Raw genomic sequence first — 14096 nt, 5'->3', positions numbered from 1 at the left:
CAGTTGGTTAAAATGTTGAGTTTTGTTGCTTAGAATTCACAATCAAGGCTTTTGGAGAATATGGGACATTTTAGAAAAATAAGACTCTCAAAAAAATTCAAGCTATTGGTGTATGTCCATGACTTATATTTACTCCTCAGTAAGTGCTAAAAGAGACTAATGCCAATGCTACTAAAGAGAAAAGCTTCAATTTAAGTGAACCTGTCTAAAAGAAGAACAGATATACAGTTGTGAGAAAAGAAAACCTTTCTGCTTTTTGCCAGAGATCCAACACTGCCAAGTGTCCATAATTTGAAACTGCCAAAAGCAACTTCTCTGCCTCATGCTGTAGATGTGGTAAGCCAAAACAGGAAAGTCAAAAATATCAGGATTTAGCTTGGCATCCAATGGGAAATTAAAACAACAACAACAAGAAAATAGGGAGCCTAACTCATTATTCCCTCCCAGAAAACTCCAATAGATGCTATGTTTGGCAAGATACTCTCCTTACACATAAGAGTAATTTATAAGATGGCAGGCAAGGAAGGGAGATTACTAGTTTTACCTATTCTTTTTCATTGTCAGAATCAAATACCAAGTCCAATACCAAGACTAAAGCCACAGACTGAGGTCCATACATCTATGGCCAAAAGACAGAGTCCAAGAGTGGACTTCACATTAAAATTTTATGGTTTAAAAGGTTTCTGGTGCTGGACATCAATGGGATGGGTTCCTGCTCCCAATTAAATCTTTGGGCAGTAATCTAAGGTTTTAAGGAAATTAGAGCCCTGGCATTAAGCTGGATGGGGACGATGGTTATTCCTTTCAAGGCCTTTATAGTCACATCGACAAAGAATGGACAGTCTGCAGATTGTCAGTCTTGGGCCAGTACTGATGATCACTGGACCTGTAGCAGAGGACCTGTACCAAAGATCACTGTATATTTCTGCAACTAGTAGCCTTTTCTAAATTAGAATGTTTATTGCAATAGACTTGTTTTTCCATTCACTAGTATATTTTGTATGTGGAATCATGTTTATGTGATCAGAGAGCTCAAAGGTTGCAGAGAAACATCTGGACATTTTAAAGTTACATGTACCTCATGTTTATATTCTGGAATAAGATATGATAGATAGTACATAGAACCATAGGCATAACCTTCTTCATTTACAAAATTGGCATAGGGGACAATTCCATTGGATTAGAAATTCTTAGATGTACATAAATAAGTGAGGATCATTGTCTATATATATCAGGGACATGTGTGAGTTCTGAGTTCTCAAGGGGTAGACTTGTAGCATTCATTGTTCAGGTGTGTCTGTGTGTTAAGTATCTTATTTTCCTATGTGATTCTAGTAACCAGAGAGGAGTACCCTCTTCAGTAGGGTTTAGGTTAGAAATAGTACTTGATTGTTTCAGACCAGAACCATCAGGCTTTTTCTTTGAAGCTGGTAGAGAAGTGTCACTCTTATGTGATCCCTACAGCTGAAAAGATATGATCCCCAAGTTCTCAGCCAGTATGTGCCCGGCCATATGGAGATAGGAGAGAGAAAGGGGGTGATTAGGGAGAAGAAGGGAAAGAGCAAAAAAGAAAGTACCCTGGAAGCAGTTAATGTATCTAAGGACCCTAGAGACTATTGTTTTCAATCTAGATGTTGCAACACATATGTGGGTTGTAAAATTAATGTAGTGAATGGTGGCCAGGATATTTTTAAAAACAAAACAAAATAAAGTAGAACAGAATAATTAAAAATATGAATGTGTATCATATAGAATAAAAATATTTTATGATACTTATTTATGTGTATACACATGCATGTAAGGTTTCCCAGGATTGTAATGTAAAATGTGTTTCTTACTTTGAGTAGCTGACAAGTGTTTGAGTCCAGTGATGAAGACATTTCTAGTTCTCGCGACTAATTTTTTTAATAGTGTAAACTAGCCCAAAATTCCCTCTATTATCTACCTACCATTTTAACTTCGTTTAATTTAGTGTTATAAGCACCTAGTGCAATAACTCATTTAATCCTCCCAATATCTCTATGAGGGAGGTACTGTTATTATCTTAATTATAGTGGTGAGAAAAATCAAGGCACACAGAGTTCAAATAATTTTGCCTAAGTTCATGCAGCTGGTAAATGGCAAAGTCAGGGTTACACTGGTACCCTAGAAAACTATCTTTTATCAGGTAGAAGCAACAGAATACAAAAAAATCTGTATTTTGTAAAAATATGTAGTGTTTTATAGAAAGAAAAGAATTTTGCTGAAACTAGCAAAGAAGCTGTCCTATTAATTGTGGTGTCCTAAAATGGAGGCCATGACTTCTTGCAGCTGAGATTCCTAGGGCCATCTTGGGCCAGTAGGAACTTATGGGAAAATGCTATGCTATGATTACTGTTTATAAATTAGTGAGCAATCCTTGAATCCCTAAATGCCCCACATAGATCTTTAGAATAAAGTGTACACTATTTACGATGACATTAATAACTCTTTTTGAAGCCAAATATTTGTTGAATTTTTTTTTTTTTTAGTTTCAAGATTGTATTGATAGTATCTATCCAGAGAGCCAAATGTGATGTTTTTTGTAAATAAGAAAAACACTATTTATATTGTAAAAGGGAAATACCAAATTTAAGATCATATTATCCCTATGTGTTATAATCTAATTAGTTCATAAATACTTAAGGTAATTCATAATAATGTCTGTGGATGAACTAGGTTTCCAACTGAAGATATAGGGAGTATACTTTGGTTCACAACCCTCTCAGGAGACTTCCTGGAGTAATCTGGACACTCCCCACCCTACCCCACCCCACCCCTCACTGCATGCAGAGGTCAAAGAGAGACCAAAGGAAGAGACAGGCCATTCCAGGTTGGTAGGTGACAGTTTTACTAACAAGGGAACTTACACACGAGGCTTGGTCTTGTGCAGTAGCAAGACGAATGGATCCTGCACCCGCCCACCAAATCTTAAAAGTTGGTAAAGAGGCCTTAACTGGGTTCAGTCATGTATACCCTGGAGATGTTCTCAAAATCACATCATGATCTCAAGACTATGTTCTTGGAACAACAGCCTGTGGGAGGAGAAAGGCAAGCAGAACCCATATTCCAAGGACAGGGGAGGAAACCCCAAGCACCTGGGTCCAGCTCACAGGTCAGTCAGAGGTCATGTCTTCAATGACGTTCCCCAACAGTATATCTAATTGTTATACAATTTGTTTGATCCATTGTATACATATAAGCAATTCATGGATAATTTAGCTACTGTGCATAGCTTTGGAAGAAATGAGTAAAAATGTTCATACTAATTCTTGTACCTGTATATGAAATCTTCTCTATGTGAGGCATCTTACAAACTTGATTTCAGGACAATGATGAAACATAATAAACTGAGGCTTAGTGAGGTTAACAAAACAAGACTATTTGGTACATTAGTTGAAGAATTATCATAACTCTATATATGCCTGAGTCCAAAGTATATGCTTTTTCAACTAAGTCAGCTGCATTTTTGGATACAAGTTGGAGACCTGAGCAAAAAGAGTTGAATGAGAAGTGTAGAAAGCATTATTTTCAGAAAAAGTAAAAACAGATCTACCCATAAATAGATAAAGCATTAACTGGCTAAAGAGAGGGTAAGCCCACCAAGATGTCTTCATCATTTCTTTGTAACATTTTTCTATCTTTTACTGTGATCTAAATTTTTATTTACATTAAGTATACTACCCTTAATTCTCCTCTTTAAATGTCCTAGTTGCTCTTAGCAACATTAAATTATGATGACTCCCTTAGAGCCTTCACAGCTTTAAGTATATTTTACTGCTCTGTGACTTGCAGGGCATAATTTAAAGCTAAAATTTAACTTTTTAATCTCTTTTTGGTTCAGTAAATTTATTGCCTAGGAGAAGTAAAAGGATAATAGGAGAAATAATTCTCCAATGAATTAATATTATAGAACCACCTTACCAGGTTTTCTAATCTATAGGGCTCAGCTAAGCAGGAAGGGTTGAGAAAAATGTAAGGGGGTCATGGTTTCTCTAGTGACAATGGAAAAACTTGGCATCACTCCTTGAAACAATGCTCATTGCCACCATGATGGGATTGTGAGATCAACTGGAAAATATTTAAACATGGTCATGCAGGTAAGTTTCTAAAATAAAGGTTTGGAGTTTCAGTGCTATCTCCTGATAACTGTAGTAAAAGTCTGCATTCCTGTACAAAACCCCAGACTTCGATGAAGGACAAAGTTTATGCGCCAATCAAACATTATTTTCTCTCCCCACACTGTAATAAAAGTCACTTTAAATACAACTTCAAGACATCAATCCCCTGCTAGAAAGTAAGATGAATTAGGCAAGGTATGTGTAAATACTAAATGTAAAGGCTTGAGATCAGGATATTCTGGAAATATTTTGTATTGCCTGAATAGGTAGTTGTGTATCTCTTCACACACTGGAGCTATGCTAGATGAATTCCAACCATGTGAATTTGAACTGACTGTTGTGAATAAGATTCTGTCTCCTAACATTAAATCTGAGAGGGAGAAACTAGCAGTAAATAAGTGGCTAATGAGAAAGTAATTGACTTTGTAGGACTATATACTCCTTGTTCCCAAAAAAATAGATAATAAACTGATAGGGACATATTGTAGCATAAGAACAAGGAAGAATTGCCCTAAAGATTTCATGATTGAAATATATACATCTGAAAATTTAGTCCAAGAAGGAGAATACTTTTTTTTAGAAAATGTATTCTTTGTGATCAAATATAAGAGATAACATGCGTATGAATGTACATATACACACATCCTGAGGTTGGCAAGAGAGTGAGAAAAAGTCTCAGAAACTAGAAAATTAAGAGACAGCATAGATTCAGGGAGGTAATTTGGCAATACAAAAGCCTAGCTTCTAGGGCATATATGTTCCTTCAGGACTCAGGGCTGGGTCATAGGAGACAAGCCTGAGGTGCCGTTTAGGAGAAGTAAAATTATCCATTTCACAGGGGTAGAGACTAAGAAAAATGTCTGTTTCAGCTTTGACTCTGAATAGAGAAGGGGGAAAAAGAGCTCCCTAAAAATTTTAACTGCATGGCTGTTCTCAGATAGGTCCAGGACTATAATTTACAATATATCTGCTTCCAGAAAAACCTAAATGGTTGATTTGGTTTAGATAGACCTCAATTAGGTAGTGCCTGTATTTCTCTGGAAGAAACAAAAGCAAAGTTTACCTTAAACAGATTTCAAAAAATTCCCTTAAAAGTGTTCACAAACCATGGACTCAAATTATAAATCACAAAGTACATGCAGAAAGAAGCCACCATTAAAGGAGAAAACAGAAACAAACAGTCCCCTAAGCTAGCAGATACAGAATTTATCACAAACACAACATGAAATAAGTTTGTTTTATATATAAAAGAAAAATTTTATTTTTTTAAATTCTAGCATTTAAAATATAACCCAGTATAAGTTGCTTAAAAGAGACATATTTGTACATATCCAACATAGTTACATTAAATGTGGTATGCTCAACTAACAGAGAATTTGGGAATATTGTTTAGATGCTTAATTGTAACAAACATGTGTTTGTCAGATATCCATGTAATGTTCCAAGAGGCAAATTGATCTTTTGCTTGAGGTTTTATCTACCAATTATTTTTTATTAAGTTTTTTTGTAACAAGAAAATTGCAACCTTCTTTTATAAATATTGCAATTTGAATCATGCACAGAAGACATTGTTAGAAATACTAAACCTAAAACAAGTATAGCTGAATTGATGTGAAAAAATTAGACAAATTATACATTAATGCAAAAAAAATTAAGTAATAGTAAAATATTTGATTCTACAAGAAGATATAACCATTCTGAGGGTAATGTACCTGTCATCAGTTTGAAAGTGGATGGAACAAAATTGAGAGAATTCCTAGAAAAAAATGAAAAAAAATCCAGAATCATATTGAGGCATTTTAATACATATTTCCTGGGAATTGACTGATAAATCAAATAAAATAATCAGTCAGAAAATTGAAGATTTAAACAACACAATTAAGAAACTTAATCTAATGTGTATATCTGAACATTTCATTCAACAGCTAGAGAGCACACATTGTTTTCTAGAATTCATGGCACATTTAAAAATTAACCTTAAAAATTAAAAATTAACTGATTATTAAAAATTAATAATAAAGAAAGCTTCATTAAAAACTTAATTAAAAAACATATTATACAAATCTCTCTGATCATAATGCAATTTAGAAATCAATAAAAAAAAACCCTGAAACAATAATTTAAAAAATATGGCACATTGAAACAAACTACAGGTAAAAGGACAAATCATAATGGAAATTAGAATTTATTTCCATTTGTTAGCAAAATATCATGTAAAAACATGTGGAAGCATATTTAACAGGACAGTTTTATCCCTAAATATTTGGAAAAGTCTACTATAAGTCTCCACCTTGAGAATTTGTAAAAGGAATAGGAGAATAAAGGCAGAACATAAAAGAATTTCAAAAATACAGAGAATCAACTTTTTTAAATTCTTATAATTCTAAGTCTAATAAAATTGGCCAAACCCTGACAACATTGCTGGAGAAATACAATTAAGAACTAAAAAGAGGGAGTACCTAGTGGCTCAGTCAGTTAAATGTCTGACTTAGGCTTAGGTCATGATTTTGGGGTCCTGGGATCAAGCACAGCATCAGGCTCCCTGCTCAGCAGGGAGTCTGCATCTCCCTCTCCCTCGGCCCCTCCCCTGCTTGTGCTCTCCCTCTCTTTCTCTCAAATAAATAAATAAAATCTTAAAAAAACCCAAAAACTGAAAGAGACAAAACTAAAGATGTAGTACAAATAATAAAAATTAATGATAAAATATGATAAAATATATGTTAGCAGGCAAGAAAAAGTTGCTTTAAATGAAAATTGTTCTAGAAAAAGTGAAATTTCTATAATTAACTAAAAATTAGACATTATGGGTTTTCCACATTATTAAATAATGAAATAATTTTTTTTTTTTTTTTTTTTAGATTCCAGATATGAGTGAACTCCTATGGTATTTGTCTTTCTCTGACTGACTTATTTCACTTAATATAATACCCTCTACGTTCAGCCATGTTCTTGCAAATGGCAAGATTTTACCCTTTGTTATGTCTGTATAATATTCTATTTTGTGTAAATGTGTACACACACACACACACACCACATCTCCCTTATCCGTTCATCTACTGATGGACACTTAAGTTGCTTTCATATCTTGGCTATGAATAAACAAAAAGCAAAATCAGAAGTTTAAATACAGAGAACAAACTGATAGTTGTAAGAGGGAAGGAGTATGGAGGGAAGGGTAAAATGGATGAAGGGAAGTGGGAGATACAAGTTTCCATTTATGGAATTAATAAATCACAGGAATAAAATGTATAGCATAGAGAATATAGTCAATGATATTGTAATAGCGCTGTATGCTGACAGATGGGAGCTACACTTGTGGGGAGCACAGCATAATGTATAGAAAAGTTGAATCACTATGTTGTACACCTGAAACTGATGTAACATTATGTGTCAACTATACAAAAAATTTTTTTAAAAATAATGAAATCAATATTTAAACATTAACCAAAAACCCATCATCATGCCCAAATCATCTTAATGATGAATTCCATCAAATATTCAAGAAGCAAAATATTCTAGCTTTCAAAAATTTGGAGTATTAAACAAGAACAATAACAAATCTCTTTAAATAATTTTATGAATCTTTTATAGATTTGATACATAAACCTTAGGAGAAAAGGAAATTATAGGCTGCTACACTCATTAATGTAAATTTTAAAAATGAACAATGTTAGAAAATTGAATCTAACACTGATTTAAAAATATAATCTTCCCCCTATAACTCAAAGTTGGATGAATATTTAAAAATCCATTGATGTCATATACTAGATTAGCAGATTAAGAAAAATCAATCATGTTTATTTCAATGGATTTAAACAATCATTACATTATTCATACCATTCATGATTAAATGTAAAAGAACCCTAAACAGAGTGACAAAAGTAATTGTCTTAACCTGATAAACTGATAAAAAACTTACAAGTATATTACTTAATAGTAAATTTTTAAAAGGCTTCCCTTCAAAAATCAAGAGCAAGTAAAGTATGTCCACAGTATTTCTTATATTTAACAGTTAGCAAGTAAGTAAATAATAGAAATAAGCCAAAAATTTAAAGGCATCGTGATTGGAAAAAAGAGATTTTGCAAAGTGAGGGTGTGTATTTACATAGAAAACCTGGAAGAATCTACAGTCAAATAATTAGAGTAGTAGGATTGCGAGCTGTATTAGGATAGCAAGAATATGATGTAGTCATTAACAAACAAACAAAAACTGTGGTTTAACTTTTGCGTACAAAATTGATTCTTGCCTGGGATGCCTGGGTGACTCAGTCAGTTCAGTGGCTGCCTTTGGCTCCGGTCATGATCCCAGAGTCCTGGGATGGAGTCCCGCATCAGGCTCCTTGCTCAGTGGGGAGCCTGCTTCTCCCTCTGCCTGCCCAGTCTGTTCTGCATGCAGCTCTCTCTGCTTGTGCTCTCTCTCTCTCTCTCTGACAAATAAATAAATAAAATCTTTAAAAAAAAAGAAAAAAAAATGTTTCTTGCCCACACCATGTCTGATCTTGGTGCAAGAAACTCTACGGTGTGTCATACATGCTGTGATTCAGTGATCCAGGCTGACGCAGACAGAGGATACTGCTCATTTCCACACCAGGCCTCTGTATTCTCCCGAGCAAGGTAAGCAATTATGCTCTCATATTAATATAAAATAGAGATATATCTTCATGAAATGTGACACATTTATTTCACACTACCCAAATGCAAGCTGTTCCCAAATCTTAGAGTTAAAATAATTGTGAAGTGGTCTTTGAGCCTCTGCTCAGGGCTGCGATATTTTGCAAGCCTCCAAATATTTCAAAGCCACAGTTTTGGTATTGATTAAATGAGAACAAAATGTGTTATGAGCTCACTGCAATTGCCCTGACATACAGTATTTTATCCTGTTTTTATCTTTTTTTGTCTCATGAAGCTTTTTATAGCAAACAAAAAAGTATAATATATGCAGAAATAATTTGTCACATAAAGATCTATACAGATGTAATAAAAGGATATACAAGAATCATTCCTCAGGAATTTCAGAAATACAAACACATCTATGACTGAGTTCGTGATTCCAAGAATTAAAACATGAGTAGTAGAGATAAAATATACATAATGTTTAGAAGAAGATAATGATAAATGCTCTCTCATCAGTATTCCCTCACCAAAAAAGGATTTATGTGTTATAGAAGGCTAAGTAAGCCAACATTAACTTCAGGCTGATATTCTAAGGTTTAATGCAGTTGGGCATTAGGAGCTAAGCCCAATCCTTGCAGACTGTGTAGGTTTCAAAGAATGATCGGAATGAGAGGGAAGCATTCCAGCAGTAAAGGAAGGATGGACATCATTGGAAAGTTACCAAAGCTATATTGGTAATACTGACTAGTCTAATGTGGCTGACATATGCTATTTATAAGAGGGAACAGTGAGATAAAGAACCGGAAGTGCTGTAAACACAGGCCAGGGGTCAGATCATGGATGTCCTCATTTGTATTTTGTAGAAAATGGGAAATCACTATAGTTTTGATTTCCCTAATTATTGATGAGATTGAGCATTTTTTCATGTACCTGTTGGCCATTTATTTATATGCCTTTTTTGAACAAATGTCTATTCAAGTCTTTAACTCATGTTTAAATCAGGTTATTAGTTTTTTTGCTATTGAGTTGTAAGAGTTTCTTGTATATTTTGGAGATTAACCCTTTATCAGATATATAGTTTGAAAATATTTGTTTCCATTCTGCAGGTTGTCTTTTAATTCTGTTGATTGTTTCCTTTGCAGTGCAGAAAATTTTTTTAAAGATTTTATTTATTTATTTGAGAGAGAGAGCACGAGCAGGGGGAGGGTCAGAGGGAGAGGGAGACTCCCTGCTGAGTGTGGAGCTCCAGGTAGGGCTCTATCCCAGGGTCCTGGGATCATGACCTGAGCTGAAGGCAGACACTTAATCAACTGAGCCACCCAGGCGCCCCTGTGTAGAAACTTTTTAGTTTGATGTAGTCCCACTTGTTTATTTTTGCTCTTATTATTGCCTGTGCTTTTGTGGTCATCTCCATGAAGTCATGAAGAGACTATTGTGACCAAACTTTTCCTTTGTTTTCTTTTAAGAGTTTTACAGTTTCAAGTCTTACATGTAGGTCTTTAATTCATTTTCAGTTGATTTCTGTGCATGGTCTAAGATAAGGGTCTGATACTATTTTTTAGCATGTGGATATGCAGTTTTCCTAGCACCAGTTTTTGAAGAGGCTGTCCTTTTCTTGTTGTGTATTCTTAATGCCCTTGTCAGTGGACATATATGAGTGGATTTATTTCTAGTCTCTCTTTTTTCTTCTATTTGTTTATATGTTTTTCTTTGTGCCAGTACCATTATCATTTTGAGTACTGTAGCATAATACTGTATGCATTATATTTTGAAATCAGAAAGTGTGATGCCTCCAGCTTTGTTCTTTCTCAGGATTAATTTGACTATTTGTGGTCTTTTGAAGTTCCTTATAAATTTTAGAGTTCCTTTTTTCTATTTCTGTATAAAATGGCTTTGTTATTTTCATAGTAATTACATTGAATCTTTGGCTCACTTTGAGTAGTATGGACACTGTAACAATATTAAGTCTTCCAATCCATGAACAAGGATGACTTCCCGTTTGTTAGTGTTTAATTTTTTTTATTAATGTGTTGCAGTTTTCAGTGTGTAAGTCTTTCATCTATTTAGTTAACTTTATTTTAATCTTTTTGGTGCTGTTGTACATGGGATTATCTTTTTAATTTCCAATAGTTTTTTGTTAGTGTACAGTTATTTTTGTATATTGATTTTGTATTCTGCAACTTTTGCTGAAATTTTACATCAGTTCTAACAGTTTTAGTTGTGGAATCTTTAGGATTAAGGTTGTCTGTATATAGGATCATGTCATATGCTGTTGTATATAGGATCATGTCATATGCACAGAGAGACAGTTTTGGTTATTCTTTTCCAGTTTGGATGTCTGTTATTTATTTTTCTTGCCTAATTTCTCTGGCTAGGATTTTCAATAGTATGTTGAATAATAGTGGTGGGAGTGGGCATCCTTTTCTTATTACTGATATTAGTGGAAGAGCTTTCAGTTTTTCACCATTAAGTATGGCTTTCCATATATGGTCTTTATTATGTTAGTTTCTTTCCTTCTATTCCTAGTTTGTTGAGAGTTTTGTTTTTTTTTTTTATCATAAAAAGGTGTTAAATTTGGTCAAATTCTATTTCTGCATTTACTAAGATGATCATATAATTTTTATTCTTTATTCTGTTAATATGGCATATCACAGTTTTTGTGTGTTGAACCATCCTTGTATCTCAGGGATAAATTCCACTTGGTTATGATGTATAATAATTTTTAATGTGCTATTGGATTCAGCCTAGTTGTATTTTGTTGAGAATTTTTGCATCTGTATTTATTAGGAGTATTAACCTGTAGATTTCTTTTTTGTAGCACCATTAATATAAGGTATCACTTCACACTGTTAAGCATGGCTATTATTAGAAAAACAAAATACAGTAAGCATAAGGATACATATATCTTTTTTGAATTTGTGTTTTTATTTTTTTTTTTTTTGGTTAAATACCCAGTAATAGAATTACTGGATTGTAAGTTGTTTCTATTTTTAATTTTTTTTGAGGAACATCTGTGAGCATAGTATAATATATCATTGTTGAATCACTATGTTGTACATCTGAAGCAAATGTAACATTGCGTGACAACTATACTTCAATTTAAAAAAAGGCAAGTGTTGGTGAGGATGTGGAGAAATTAGAACCCTTGCACACTTTTGGTGGGAATACAAAATGGTACAGTTGCTACAGAAACTGTACATAGCTTCATCAAAAAATTAAAAATAGAGCTACCGTATAATCTAGCAATCCCACTTCTGGATATTTATCCAAAATATTTGAAATTAGGATCTCAACAAGATACTAGCACTCCTATTTTCATTGCAACATTAGTCACAGTAGTCAAAATGTGGAAACAGCATAAATGTCCATCAACAGATGGATAAAGAAAATGTAGTATATACATACAATAGAATCCCAGTCAGCCTGAAAAAGAGAAGAAAATTCTGCATTATATGAAAAAAGATGAACTTTGAGGATTATGCTAAGTGAAATAAACCAGTTATACAAAGACAAATACGACATAATTCCACTTACATGAGATATCTAAAATAGTCAAATTCATTGAATCAAAGAGTGGAATGGTGGTTGCCAGGGTCTTCAAGGAGGGGGAAATGGGGAGTTACTAATGAATATGCATAAAGTTTCAGTTAAGCAACATGAATGATTTCCAGAGATCTGCTAACATTGTAACCTATAGTCAACAATAATGTTGTTATATATAACAACTATAAATAGTTATACACTTAAAATTGGTTAAGAGGATAGATCATATGTTAAGTGTTCTTACCACAATAAAAGAGAAGAAAAAGATAAACAGAAGAAATATATTACAACAACAACAACAAAAAGAAAATGGGCACTCACTATTCTTTTTCAACATTCTAAGGTAAAAGTAAACACGGTAGAATGTTAGACAAGAAAAGAATTGCAGATGCGTATTTCGGTAAGAGATGCAATTTTCAATTTACTTGGCTGAACTTAGTCATAGATAATGTATTTCCAGGCAAATAGTGCCTGAGAGGATGGAAGCACCATTTAAATAAGTGGTGAGATATAATATCAATGAACAGGAGGATAATATTGCTGATAATTTTTATACCATAGCCCTTCCCCAAAGTAACATGGGAACATTAACCTAAAGAGCTTATTTTCAGTTTGCAGCACAAGTAAACTATCAATGAACTAAATATGTAGGACTTGAACTCAAGATTTCAAAGCCAGGAATGCAGATTTAGACACCATACAGGTGATTTCTGACACCAAGGGAGTAGCAGACTATTTCCAGATGAATATGTTACAGAGAAATCAAAAAACAGAACTCATATTTTTGTAGAGGTTGTTTAGTTTCACCAAGATGAAAGGAAAATAACTTCATTACATAAAATAATATCTATTGATGACTACTCTGTATGTTACTGTGGGTGTATTAAAATACAGAGATTAAAACAGTTTACTCTCATGTAACTTATAATCTAATAAAACATAGATTGGTAGGAGAAATGCAATCTATAAATACTGAACATGAAATTGTGGTGAGGTGAGTATTTTGGGTATTTTTCATAAATTATTTAGTCAAACAACAGCCTTGCAAATTATCTAAATTCTGTGTATATGGGTAAAAAAGACATGGAAAATAACACAGGGACAAAATTCTGATCAAAATACCCGTGCTCTTTTTACTTCATCAAATGAGCTATTAAGCAGCATAGTGGTAAAGGAAATGTCTTTATGATTAAGAAGTCATTAGGAACCTTTAAGGATCTGGTTGTGTAAAATGTTGGAAGAGGTAACATAACTCTCAATGATTAATGGATTAGCCCAAGGAAGAGGAAGCCAGAAATGACATAATATTCTAAGAAATATGACTTAGGGAATACAGCCAAGAATATGATCTTCAGGGAAGAAGAAGGCTCATTGGAAGATTCTTAAAGAATAAATGCAACTAGTGTGTTTGCAGGCAATTAAAAGTGAAAAGAAAGAAAAAATGATTTCGTCATTGATATCCTAGGACCCCTGAGAAGAAATATGGGCATCCAATCAAAGACCTAGTTCAAAAGCAGCACTTGGAACAATAAAAAGAATAAGAAAATACATGCAAATCTTGGTTATGTGGACAGATCACAAGGAATAGCAAGTAGGAACACTAATAAAATTATAGCAACAGAGAATAAGAATCCCTTGAAATGCCGTTAAAACACAGATTCTGGATTTGTGTTTCCTCACCTTTAAAAGTCAGAAGAGCTTCACTATATTGTACACCTGAAACTAATGTAACATTGTATGTCCACTAGACTGCAGGAAGGAAGGAAGGAAGGAAGGAAGGAAGGAAGGAAGGAAGGAAGG

General features: G+C 33.6%; 1 long non-coding RNA gene across 1 annotated transcript in view; it reads left to right on the top strand.

Annotated features, from left to right (window-relative positions):
• Positions 1 to 8636: 8636 nt before the first annotated feature.
• LOC116633719 overlaps positions 8637 to 14096 on the top strand; it is a 143335-nt gene continuing 137875 nt past the window's right edge. Inside the window, exon 1 of the long non-coding RNA XR_004299766.1 lies at positions 8637 to 8753. This is a non-coding gene — a long non-coding RNA (uncharacterized LOC116633719). The remainder of the gene's footprint in view (positions 8754 to 14096) is intronic.

The sequence above is a fragment of the Phoca vitulina genome, unplaced genomic scaffold, assembly GCF_004348235.1.
Source record: "Phoca vitulina isolate PV1807 unplaced genomic scaffold, GSC_HSeal_1.0 scaffold8, whole genome shotgun sequence".
Lineage (NCBI taxonomy): Eukaryota > Metazoa > Chordata > Mammalia > Carnivora > Phocidae > Phoca > Phoca vitulina.
Note: the sequence above shows the minus strand (reverse complement) of the source record. Positions and strands in the feature narration are given on the sequence as shown.